The 13,377-nt window shown below is 47.9% G+C and overlaps 1 long non-coding RNA gene across 1 annotated transcript; it reads right to left on the bottom strand.

Moving 5' to 3' along the window:
- Positions 1 to 8,504: 8,504 nt before the first annotated feature.
- Positions 8,505 to 11,553, bottom strand: LOC123096917 (uncharacterized). The gene is made up of 2 exons (XR_006446766.1): positions 10,819 to 11,553; positions 8,505 to 10,601 (listed from the first exon to the last, which is right to left on the bottom strand). It is a non-coding gene; the product is annotated as an uncharacterized lncRNA (long non-coding RNA).
- Positions 11,554 to 13,377: the final 1,824 nt, after the last annotated feature.

Raw genomic sequence — 13,377 nt, 5'->3', positions numbered from 1 at the left:
TTCGGAGTCCTTTGGCGGTGTCCGGGAGCCTGGCCGTCGACTCAAGGTTCGATTGAAAGGTGCCACTCGTTTCTTCTGCTGTTAAAGCAGCTGTATACTCTTTGGTGCCGAGGGAGAGTTCGGCCTTGCCATTAACCGTGATGACGCTGCGCGGACCGGGCATCTTGAGCTTACTGTAGGCATAATGTGGCACCGCGTTGAATCGAGCGAACGCGGTTTGTCCGAGCAGTGCCTGATAATCACTGCGAAAGGGGACGATGTCGAAGATTAATTCTTCGGCACGGTAATTGTCTGGTGATCCGAAGACTACCTCAAGGGCGATGGAGCCTATACAACTGGCCTCCACACCTGGTATAATACCTCTGAAGGTGGTTTTAGTGGGCTTGATCACCGAATGATCAATGCCCATCTTGCACGCTGTGTCCTGGTAAAGCAGGTTTAGACTGCTGCCTCCGTCCATAAGGACTCGTGTGAGGTGGAATCCGTCAATTATTGGGTCGAGGACTAGTGCGGCTGGATTGCCCTGATTGGTGTTAACCGGACGATCCGTGCGGTTGAAGGTGATCGGCCCGAGTTTATATTGTGGGACGACTGGTTTCGTTAAGTCGACATCCCTAAGGGTGCGCATCCGGTCCGGGTTGGGAGTGTGGGTGCCGTTTACCACGTTCACCGTTTGGATTTGCGGGGGAAATTTCTTTTGCCCTCCTGTACTCGGTGATCTGGGCTCCTCGTCGCCATCATCGCTTTGAGACCCCTTATCTTTGTTTTTGGCGCCTGACCTGCTGGCTTGTTTGAAGACCCAACATTCTCTGTTGGTATGATTGGCTGGTGTTCCCGGGGTGCCATGAATTTGGCATGGGCGGTCGAGTATGCGGTCCAAACTGGACGGATCCGAATTGTCATTTTTGAGTGGCACATTCCGCTGACTGGACTTAGAGCCACTAAATCCGGCATTGACTGCCGTATCTTCGGCGTTTTCACCATTTTTGCGGTGCTTGTGTTTGTTGCATCAGGGTTTTCCATTGCTATCTCTGGCCTCTGATGTGCCAGGGTTGCTTGATGTGCTGTTGCTACGGGCCAACCAGCTATCTTCGCCCGCGCAAAAGCGGGTCATGAGTGTCGTGGGGGCTGCCATGGATTTCGGCTTCTCTTGGCCGAGATGTCGGGCGAGCCACTCGTCACGGATGTTATGTTTAAAGGCCTCTAGGGCTTCGGCATCCGGACAGTCGACAATTTGGTTATTTTTAGTTAGGAACCGAGTCCAGAATTTCCTGGCTGACTCTCCGGGATGTTGTGTTATGTGACTTAAAACGTCAGCATCCGGTGGCCGCACATAAGTGCCCTGGAAGTTGTCCAGGAATGCATCTTCCAGGTTCTCCCAACTTCCGATGGAGTTTGCTGGCAAGCTATTCAGCCAATGCCGAGCCAGCCCTTTCAGTTTTAGCGGGAGATACTTGATGGTGTGTAGACCATCCCCGCGGGCCATGTGAATGTGGAGGAAGAAATCCTCTATCCATACCGTGGGGTCTATAGTGCCGTCATATGATTCAATGTTCACGGGTTTAAACCCTTCTGGGAATTCATGATCCATTACTTCATCAGTGAAGCATAGGGGGTGTGCGGCGCCTCTGTGCCGGGCTATATTATGACGCAGTTCATACGAGTCGTGCCTGCTGTGTTCGGCCCGGCCAGATTTGCTTTTAGTATATCCAGTATGACGGTTGTCGTCACGCGTTGGGGCGCGCCCCCGTGATCCGTAGATCGATCTTGCATGTCCTGCTTTGTTTTCCAATACGTCTCGCAGGTCCTGCGTGTTACCCTGGGCCTTGGTATTTTTGTTTAACTGGCGACGGGGTGCGGGTTGGACTTTGGCCTGATATGCCGCTTTGTCTCGGCCACGAGGTGGCCGGTCAGCCGCATCATACGCTGGAAGCGTAGGCTTTAATGCTTCCTCCTCGAGTTGGGGTAGCAACCTGCGCTTTGGGTAACTTTTGGTTGGGCGCTCGAGTTCGTATTCCTCGGCTACCAGGACCTCGGTCCATCTATCCGTTAGCAGCTCTTGATCAGCTTGAAGCTGCTGCTGCTTTTACCTCAGGCTTTTTGCTGTGGCTATAAGCCGACGCTTGAAGCGCTCCTGCTCGACGGGATCCTCAGGCACGATAAATTCTTCATTGCCGAGGCTCGCCTCGTCTTTGGAGAGGGACATGTAAGTGTCATCTTCTCGTTCTCCGTCTGTCGCATGTTTCTTAGGGCTAGCTTGCCCATCCTCCTGCTCAAAGCCTGGCTGGAGGGGATTGTCTTTGTCTTCGGCACTATCCGCAGCGTTATTGTCTCTTGTGCCGGTATCGCTGCTTTTGCTATGGCGGGGCTTAGGGTGGCGCCGGTGCTTAGATTGCTTCTCGAGGGGATTATCCTCCGTTGCCTTATTGCCATCGCTTTCTTTGGGGGTGTCCACCATGTATATATCATATGATGAGGTGGCAGTCCAGCACCCTGTGGGCGGTGGTTCTTCTCCTACATCGTCGTCCATACCGTCGGTGTCTTCGGATCCGAAATCGAGCATGTCGGATAAGTCATCGACAGTGGCTATTAAGTGGGTGGTGGGTGGGGAACGAATTTCTTCGTCGTCCACTTCCCACTCAAGCCGGACACAGTTCGGCCAAGGGCCTCCTGACAAGGAGAGAGACCATAATGAATTTAGCACATCGCCCAGGGGCGAGTGCTGAAATATATCCGCGGAGGAAAACTCCATGATCGGTTCCCAATCAGATTCGATAGGCACTGACGTAGGCGGTTCGGAGCCCGTGGCCGGGGACGAATCCAAGAGTCCGGCAACACAGGTCTCATAGGAGGTGAAGTCAGTATTCGGCTCTATCGCCACTGAGTGTGCGGCCTCCGTGGCGGGGTCCATCCACCCGTCCTCGGATGGCGTAATCTGCTCCCGAACACCGTCTGATGGCAGAGCTAAATCATGCTCGTCGTGACTGTGCGGCGCACCTGACACGGGCTCGAATCCGTAGAAGATCAAGTCTCCGCGGATGTCGGCAGTATAGTTTAAGTTTCCAAACCTGACCTGACGGCCAGGGGCGTTGCTCTCGATCTGCTCCAGATGGCCAAGCGAGTTGGCTCGCAGTACGAAGCCGCCGAATACGAAGATCTGTCCGGGGAGAAAAACCTCACCCTGGATCGCATCGTTGCCGATGATCGAAGGAGCCATCAAGCCTTATGGTGACGGCACAGTGGAACTCTCAATGAAAGCACCAATGTCGGTGTCATAACCGGCGGATCTCGGGTAGGGGGTCCCGAACTGTGCGTCTAAGGCGGATGGTAATAGGAGGCGGGGGACACAATGTTTACCCAGGTTCGGGCCCTCTCGATGGAGGTAATACCCTACTTCCTGCTTGATTGATCTTGATGATATGAGTATTACAAGAGTTGATCTACCACGAGATCATAGAGGCTAAACCCTAGAAGCTAGCCTATGATTATGATTGTTGTTGTTGTTGTCCTACGGACTAAACCCTCCGGTTTATATAGACACCGGAGGGGGCTAGGGTTACACAGAGTCAGTTACAAGGGAGGAGATCTACATATCCGAATTGCCAAGCTTGCCTTCCACGCAAAGGAGAGTCCCATCCGGACACGAGACGAAGTCTTCAATCTTGGATCTTCATAGTCCAACAGTCCGGCCAAAGTATATAGTCCGGTAGTCCGAGGACCCCCTAATCCAGGACTCCCTCAGTCGCCATCGATGAGGACTAAATTGGAAGCTATGGATCCCAAGCCAGCGTCGCAGAACGTGTCCTTCAGAAATGACAAAAGGGGCTCGATGCCGATGTAGAATGGCAAATTGTTGACAGCGAGCCAGAGGAGATCAGCAGCGGGGCCATGGATGAGATCGACGGCGGTTGAACCTGAGGGGTTGGGGGTGGGCCACTTAACCTGTGACATAGCCGGCCTCAGGCCGTCGCTGTCGATGACCTCGATGTCATAGCCGGCGGCCGAGACATGCCCGCATACTCTAGACCGCTGCTTGAGTGCCTACCGCCAGTAATGGTCGTCAGCTTCCTCGGCGACGTCGGGTGAAGAGACCGCTATACACCTCTTTTCGGCCAGTCGCTCCTCGAGCTCCACGGGAAGCGTAGCCAGGCTTAGGCTGCAACGCTCTAGAGTGGGGGATGGGGATCTATGGGAAAGGGGGCGTTTGGCAGGCGTCATCTAAGAAACTCAGGGCGGCCTGGGTATGGATATTGGTGGGTAAGCTGTACGGGCAAACCGGCAGATGTTGACAATGGAGGCCTTGCGGCGGCGGCGGTGACCTTGCTAGGGTTTCGAGCGAGGGAGGGTGTGTGTGTGCACATGCCCGAGGAGGTTTTGGTGTGTGTGTGTGTGTGTGGAGGGGGGTGTTTGAGGAAATGACGCAGGTACTGAAAATTTTACTACGCGGGAGTCAAACACGGGAGTGAAATGCCGGGGCTATTGAAAATTTTGATGATAGTGCATCGCACATGGTCCGGACATAACAACCATGTGTTATGAACCAGAAAAACCCTCGAGGGGGGCAGATATTTTCTAGGGATGCAGGTGGGATTGGGAATAAGAAACATCGCACACGGTCCGGAGATAACAACCGTGTGTTATGAAACAGAAAAACCCTCGAGGCGGGTAGATATTTTCTAGGGATGCAGGCGGGATTGGGAACAAGAAACATCATAGACGGTCTGGAGATAACAACCGTGTGTTATGTAACATAAAAACCCAATGTGCAGATATTTTTGAGAGGGGGAGCCTCGTGGAGCCCAATGTACTGTGCGGATGTGTGCGTGACAGGGGCACCGGCATGGCACACAGTTAGTTTGAGTGAACCGTGTCTGTTGCGTCATCCGACTTGTCTAATGTTCATAAATTTGGCGAAAAATGACGCGGGAGAGGGTCAGAACATGAACACACTTGCATGTGGACCAAATTTATGTATGAAAAGGGTGGGTTGATTTTCAAATACCAAATGCAACTTCGATGTGGCACCTCTCTCGCAAAGCGCACGGTATTGCTTACCCCCACCCCCCTCGTGTCGGCATGAAGGGAATCCTAAGCTATGAATGCATGCCCCCTCCCCCCCAACCGAGGTTCACCTAGCAAAGTGCGAAGTAGCTAGCAGCCCCCCTCCTCCCTCGTGTCGGCACGAAGGGAACCCTAAGCTATGAATGCATGCCCCCCAACCGAGGTTCACCTAGCAAAGTGCAAAGTAGCTAGCAGCCCCCTCCTCCCTCGTGTCGGCACAAAGGGAATCCAAAGCTATGAATGCATGCCCCCCAACCGAGGTTCACCTAGCAAAGTGCAAAGTAGCTAGCAGCCCCCTCCCTCGTGTCGGCATGAAGGAAATCCTAAGCTATGAATGCATGCCCCCCAACCGAGGTTCACCCTAGCTAGCAGCCCCCTCCCTCGTGTCGGCACGAAGGGAATCCTAAGCTATGAATACATGCCCCCCCAACCGAGGTTCACCTAGCAAAGTGCGAAGTAGCTAGCAGCCCCCCTCCCTTGTGTCGGCACGAAGGGAATCCTAAGCTATGAATGCATGCCCCCCAACCGAGGTTCACCTAGCGAAGTGCGAAGTAGCTAGCAGCCCCCCTCCCTCGTGTCAGCACGAAGGGAATCCTAAGCTATGAATGCATCCCCCCCCCCAATCGAGGTTCACCTAGCAAAGTGCGAAGTAGCTAGCAACCCCCCTCGTGTCGCCACGAAGGGAATCCTAAGTTATGAATGCATGCCCCCCCCCCAACCGAGGTTCACCTAGCAAAGTGCGAAGTAGTAACCGCCCCTCCCCCCCCACACACACACTTTCAGTCGGCGGGCCAGAGAGGCATATCTCACCAAGATGGATCGTAAAACGGACCAAGAATAATCCACCTTGGTCGTACAACCTCTCTCTTGTTGTTGGTCAAAGTGATGGTCGTCCATGTGACCCCGGAGATGGGCTAGCTCGCCAATAATCACGCAAGTAGCTAATCCCCGAAGACAACCACTGCATGCGTGTGGCCCAAACATATGTATGGAGAGGTGTTTTTGAGTAACAATGGAACAACTTTGATGTGGCACCGTGATTTCGAACTAGAAATCCCCACACTGAGTGAGGGTTAGGTTGACGATGCATATGTATGTTACACCACACTTATGCCAACGACGGGGATTCATGCATGCATGCGTGCATAGTATATTCGCTCAAACTTAAGGTCTGAATCTCACCATGACCTATACTACGATAACACGAACCAAATGAAGAATGCACCATGGTAACCTATCTTGTTGTTGGTCAAGGTGATCATGGATGTCCACGCGGGCCCACGAATATATAGGCTTGTCGCCGATAACCAGGCTAGGGAGTGTATCGTTCGAAGGCAACCACTACATGCATATGTATGGAGGTGATGCGTGCATGCATGTTTGAATACCATTTCACAACATTGATGTGGCGCGTGCGTCAAAAATCGTACACTAGCTCCCCACACAGAGCGAGATCGGTTCATGACATGTCGTTGTACTAGCCACTTCGACTCGATGGGAGGGATTCATGCGTACACATGCATGTGTGTGTGCTCAAACTGTATCATGCAAGTCATCCCAGAGCATGACCTATATATATATATATATATATATATATATATATATATATATATATATATATATATATATATATACTGTATTACAAGCAAAAATAATAATCCCCTTCTAAGTCAAATTAACCTCTCTTGTTGTGAGGAAAAAAGTAGTGATGGACCAAGCGGGCCCACAGATGGAAAGCATCGATATCGCTGATAACTGCTTAAGTGGGTGCGAAAGGACAACCACCACCGCTTTGCATGTGGGCCAAACATATATATGTTGAATACCCAAAATGCACAACTTTGATGTGCCACATGCCTCAAAAACCGTAAACCATGCACCCACACAGAGCGAGGTTCATGAAGCGTACTACATATGATGGTCCCCTTCCCCCCCTCTTCACCGCACACTATATGCTCCTACCGTAATATGTACAACCCAAAAGAATCCTCATCGATGGTGAAATTAATTAACCTCTCCCGATGTAGGTCAAAGTGAGGCAGGTATGCATCGACGATGGCCTCGTGGGCCCATAGATGGAAGCGTCAGACGTGAGTGTCCTAGGTAGGATAACCACCGCGTGCATGCATGTGGCCCAAAAAGGTGTTGTGTGATGTTTGAATAGCCAATTTCACAATTTTGATGTGGCACGTGTCTCGGAAACCAAAAAGTCCCGACACTGAGTGAGGTGTACTTGTTCACGGACGCGTACATATAGTATATATGCTAGTCCCCTCCTGTAGGATCGAAAGTATGTCTAGAGGGGGGGTGATTAGACTACTTGACCAAATAAAAATCTAGCCTTTTCCGAATTTTATGTCTTGGCAGATTTTAGCAACTTAGAACAAGTCAAGCAATCAACCTACACATGCAAGTCTAAGAGTATAGCAGCGGAATGTAAAACATTGCATATGAAGGTAAAGGGAGGAGTTTGGAGAGGGCAAATGCAATGTAGACGCAGATATTTTTTCCGTGGTTCCGATAGGTGGTGCTGTCGCACATCCACGTTGATGGAGACTTCAACCCACGAAGGGTAACGGCTGCGCGAGTCGATGGAGGGCTCCACCCGCGAGGGGTCCACGAAGAAGCAACCTTGTCTATCCCACCATGGCCATCGCCCACGAAGGACTTGCCTCACTAGGGTAGATCTTCACGAAGTAGGCGATCTCCTTGCCCGTACAAACTCCTTGGTTCAACTCCACAATCTTTACGGGGGCTCCCAAGTGACACCTAACCAATCTAGGAGACACCACTCTCCAAAAGGTAATAGATGGTGTGTTGATGATAAACTCCTTGCTCTTGTGCTTCAAATAATAGTCTCCCCAATACTCAACTTTCTCTCACAGATTTGGATTTGGTAAAAAGATGATTTGAGTGAAAAGCAACTTGGGGAAGGCTAGAGACCAAGATTCTTATGGTTGGAATGGAATATCTTGGTCTCAACACATGAGTAGGTGGTTCTCTCTCAGAAAATATATGCTGAAAGTGTAGGCATGTTCTGATGGCTCTCTCCACGAATGAAGAGTGGGTGAGGGGTATATATAGCCTCCACAAAAAATCTAACTGTTACACATAATTTACTAAACTCGGTGGGCCACTACACCACAACACTGATGTAAGGACTGAAAAACTACAAAGGGCAGGTAAACTGCCGGGACAGTAGTTTTCCCGGCAGATAGAACCGCCACGAGAACGGCTGCCAGGGTTTACTTGTCCCAGCAGATAAACTTCTCTTGGCAGTTAATCTGCCATGGCCCATTTATTTCCCGGCAGTTTTACTACCAGCACAAACAAGTTGGCCTGGAAGATAATACGCCATTATGCTTTGTTTCACCAACAATCTATTCTGTTATTTAGTATCCAATCACAATATGCCTAGGCATCGTACATCATTTCACTCAAGATTCAATAGCAGACCTGAAACACATTCAAACTAAAAATTCAAGATTTCTACATCCATAGATGTGTTCAGTAGCAACTAACCACATCGGTAAACATAATTTACATGCGACAATAAGATGTCATGTCTTCAAACTAAGCTACACTAACGGTTTGAGCTTGACATATGGCTACAACTATGTCTAGGAAACAATGGCATGTTCACACTTCTGTATATTTCAGCACAGCCGTTTGTCAAATGACATTGCCATTTTCATGAGATGTTCTGAAAACCAGACTCGCCATCATCATGTGAAACTGCATTATTCAAAGATGGCCCCATGTTGCCAGCAGAAGAGCACCAAACTTGCAATGCTTGAAAGATCACAGATTGATAGCCTCACCCCACCTGATTATGTTGTCACTATGAACAAATGAATCACCATGTAGACATCCTAGTTCACTAGTACAACTACATGTTAACCATAAGATCTTCCTGTGTGATGCCAACCTGAACAGATAAGATGTTACAGATGAAAAATAACTAACAGAAGATGCTGGATGTAATGAGATAACCATTTAAAGAAAACTTTGGATTAATATAACCACTAAAAGCATTGAATCTTTACAACATGGAGCACTGACAATGAATCTTTGCAATAATTGATTTCAGAGAATTAAAACATTATAGAAAGCTAACAAATCATATGTCAATTAATGTGTTTTGTTGTAAAAAATCATAACATAAAAGAAACAACATCTGTTCAGAGATGAGAACAATGTTACAAAAAAGAATTCTGCTGACTTTGATCACTTAGCAGCACAATGAAGTGTCTCCCTAGTAAAGACAACAAAACAAATAAGTTGTACCCAAGAGTGTAAAATACAGTAATAAAAGAGCATCATGAATACTTTTAATGGCGGAATACATTAACTGGGTGATTATGGGAGGATAACAAATTGAAAAATATCATATATGAATCATGTTTTAAATATACAATAGTGCGGAAAGCAATCAGAAGGGGTCGCACCATACTTTAGATGTGCAAAATTGTTTCCGTGAAACTTACTAAAATTTAATGTATCTAAGAAAGTAAACCATAGATGGTATTGAGGTACATACGTGAGATTTAAGAACAAACCAAAACAGGACTTCAATTCCAGTTCATTAGACCAGGAAAGCATACAATAAATAAGATGCAATGTACAGTAGTAGAAATTTATGTGTACAGATGAGGACATATTCCTGACATGTATTGATTACGGGCTCTGTTATTAGGGGAAGGCATTAGGAGATAATATAGCAGCGTGTGAATGAGTATACTTTCATGTGAGGTTACACACACTTGCAAGGTAGCAGAGAGCGCCCGTCTAGTTCAGTCCAGAGCTACTATAGGCTATTACGGAAGCCACATTTTTTGTCAGAAAATAAGCATTATTATTCTCTCATCTGCTCACTTTGGACAAAATATTATTCCCTTTTTATCATAGGCGATCAGTACAATTGCAGCAATGCATAGCTGCAATAAGACATGTTATATAAAATCATAACAAATACAAATGAAAAGAAAGGGAGATTACTTACTGTTTCTTTTACATTTACATCTACACATAACAGAAGGCCGCAACTCTAGAATCAATGAACATGCTCAGAAGTTACATAAACCAAATACTCTCAAGTATCCGCCGTCAACCTACAAAACCATCAAGAATAGTTTTCTGACATTATGAAAACAAGGTATGAAGTTTGAAGTTTGTTTTTACAGAAAGCACTGCAGTCCAGTCCACAACTGAGCGTACATTTTTTTACAGAAAAAGTAACCTTTATTAATCCACAACCTGTTACAAGTTTAGGCAAAATTAAAGATAGGGGTTCTTCCAACCACCTATTTAGAGAGGAGGGGCATCTATAACTGAAACAGACGTAAAAAATGTTTAACATGCACTGAATTAATCACGTGAGTATGAGGAGAATTAGGGAACTAGCATGTATGTGCATGATGAATTGATGATAGCAACTCCCTCTGTAACTCAACCCCCCTATACATCTCATTATTCTACACACAAATCCTTCAAAGACAAGGGGGGAAAGGGTCCCAACATTCATTATATGTCTTCAGTACCTGTAAACAGAAAACCTATGAGTACAATTCCTATCGTGAATTCGTGATAATTAGATCAGCTCCTCCAAGCAACCACAACAATCAATAGCAACCCAAAAAGGCATATCCTCCATGAGGAGGGCCACAGGAAAAAGGAGAGAACTGATACAGGGTGTGATCGGTATAAGATTCCTCATAAGGAGAGGAGAGGTTCACAGCCTTAGGAAGGAAAACTCACCTGCATCTGGTTTCCACCTTGACAGATCTGAGCAGCCTTTTGTACCAGCGTAGTGACGAGCACGCACTGCGCTCGCCGTCGGGGTGGAGGAAGCCCTCCCATGGTCATCAGATGGAGGTCCGCGGGGATGTAGAGCGTGGCGGCATGGTGGTGGCGCGACGACCCAGAGATGGTAGAGGAGCCAAGAAGCACCGCTTCCTCTGGTGCTTGCCGTCGGCGGGCTTGCGGCACGATGGAGGGGCTCGGTGCTGCCGTCGGATCTGGTGCTGGGGAGGGAGGCAAGCGTCGAGCACCGACGGCGTTGACCAATCTCGATGGCGGAGCCCAAGGGAGGACGGCGATGTCCACCTCGCACACCAGATGGGTGTGGAGGGAGGCGACGTCGACCTCGATGCGTCCGCACCATTAATATTGGTGGAGGTTGAACAGGTTAGCGGTGGAGGGGGATGTAGGTGGCGGCGTCGGTCCGACGGGAGGGCTGAGATGGGGAGGAGGGTTCGATTTGGGGCAGAACTGGTGGGGGCGGCGCCTATAACGTTTTTCTGTGAATATTTTCAGTCCCTCGCGTGCTCTCTCGCTCCAGCGGGTTTGGGCCGAGTAATTTCAGTCTCGCGCCACGGGGACAGTCTCGCTCGGGTGGGCCATGCTCAAATTCTCCCAGCAGTTTATCTGCCATTGAATCCTTCTACCGGCAGTAAAACAATTCCCGGCAGATAATTTGCCTTTAATCTAGTATTTTTCCCGGCAGTTAACTGCCCCTAATTAAGTGTTGTGGTGTAGTGGGGACCGAATCAGAAAACTCGATCAGACCGATTTAGTTCAAAATGTGAACGTTAGGCTTTTCGGTGGGACCGACATGTCAACTCGGTGGGACCGATTTCATTAGGGTTAGGGCATAACGTAATCTCGGTGAGACCGATCACATAAACTCGGTAGGACCGATTTCTGTAATTGGCAAACAGAGAGTTGGTCAGGCAAACTCGGTGGGACCGAATCGCTCATTTCGGTGAGACTGAAACGTTACGAAAAGGAAACAGAGAGTTTGCATTGCGAACTCGGTGTGACCGATCGCTCATCTCGGTTGGACCGAAACGTTACGAAGGGAAACAAAGAGTTTGCAATCCCATCTTGGTGAGACCAAGATCCCTATTGGTGAGACCGAAGTGACTACGGTTTCTGGCAGTGGCTATGTCAAATGAACTCGGTGGCGCCGGATAGATCAAATCGGTGGGGCCGAGTTTGACTTTTGGTTTGGGACATATGTGGGTATGAGAAAGTGGTTGAGGGCTTTGGAGCATATTAATAAGCATTTTGAGCAAGCAAGCCATTAAGCAACACCTCATCCCCTTTTAATAGTATTGGCTTTTCCTATAGACTCAATGTGATCTTGGATCACTAAAATGGAAATGTAGAGTCTTGAGCTTGAGCCAATAAGTGTCCTTAGCATTTTGAGGGGTCCACATTCCTAATCCATGCCATGCCAATCATTAAATTTTCTGAAATGATCATCTTGAAATAGCATTAGTTCAATGATCTATATGTTGTTAGTAAGTACCAAAACCATGCAGGGATAGTTGCACTTTCACCTCCCACCTCTTCGACGCGTACTATATACCACCATAACACAAACAAAAAAGATTCTACCTTATTGGTCAAATTAACCTCACTGCCGGCTGTTCGTGAAAGTGATGGACGACGACCTCGCGGGCCCACAGAAAGCGTCACACGCGAGTATCGAGTGTCATGTAGGACAACCATCGACTGCATGTGGCCAAAACATGTATGTATGAAAAGGGTTGTGTAATGTTTTAAATAACGATTTCACGACTCTGATGTGGCACCAACCTGCCTAAGAAAACGGCCAACCCACACGGTGGCTCACAACTCGTAGTGTACTGCGAGCCTGCCACCCCCAGACGCACACACCCACACACACCGCGAATCCACCGCAACTACGATGCATGTTAAATTAATTATCCCGCAGTGAACATATGTTACCAAAGGAGGGACGTTTTAATTTCAAAAAAATCACAGATATCATTAAGACGTTTTAGTACATTAATTGATTGATTTTCTACGGGTATAATGTGCAAAAATCAAATTGGAGCTATATGCACACGTGACAGTGCACCTAAATGGATTGCAAAAACACATGTGTCTCACTGGGTGCCTGTTTACTCCCCGTGCAATAAATTTCAAACATTGAGAATCTTGATTTTTAAATTCTAGTACATCCAAAACTTATTTGAAGTTCATGAAACTTATCGTGTTGTCATATGGACACCAATACAAAGTGGCATTGTACTTTTTTGTCAAATTTGAGACCAGTTTTGATGTAATCTTTATCTAATTACAAACGGGAGATTATTAATAATTGGGAACCAATATCCCAAATGGATTATTTATTCGAACCGTGAGCGTTAGACCAACAATGGATACATACCATGCTTCGGTTAAGCAATAAAGTGGCAGCATTAATCATCCAAATAGAAAAACAATATACGTGCCGCCGCGCGACCTGTATGTCGTGCGAGCAGGCGTGAGTTGACGGGACACATG

The sequence above is a fragment of the Triticum aestivum genome, chromosome 4D (genome assembly GCF_018294505.1).
Source record: "Triticum aestivum cultivar Chinese Spring chromosome 4D, IWGSC CS RefSeq v2.1, whole genome shotgun sequence".
In the NCBI taxonomy this organism is placed as follows: domain Eukaryota; kingdom Viridiplantae; phylum Streptophyta; class Magnoliopsida; order Poales; family Poaceae; genus Triticum; species Triticum aestivum.
This window is presented reverse-complemented; position numbering and strand designations above follow the sequence as displayed.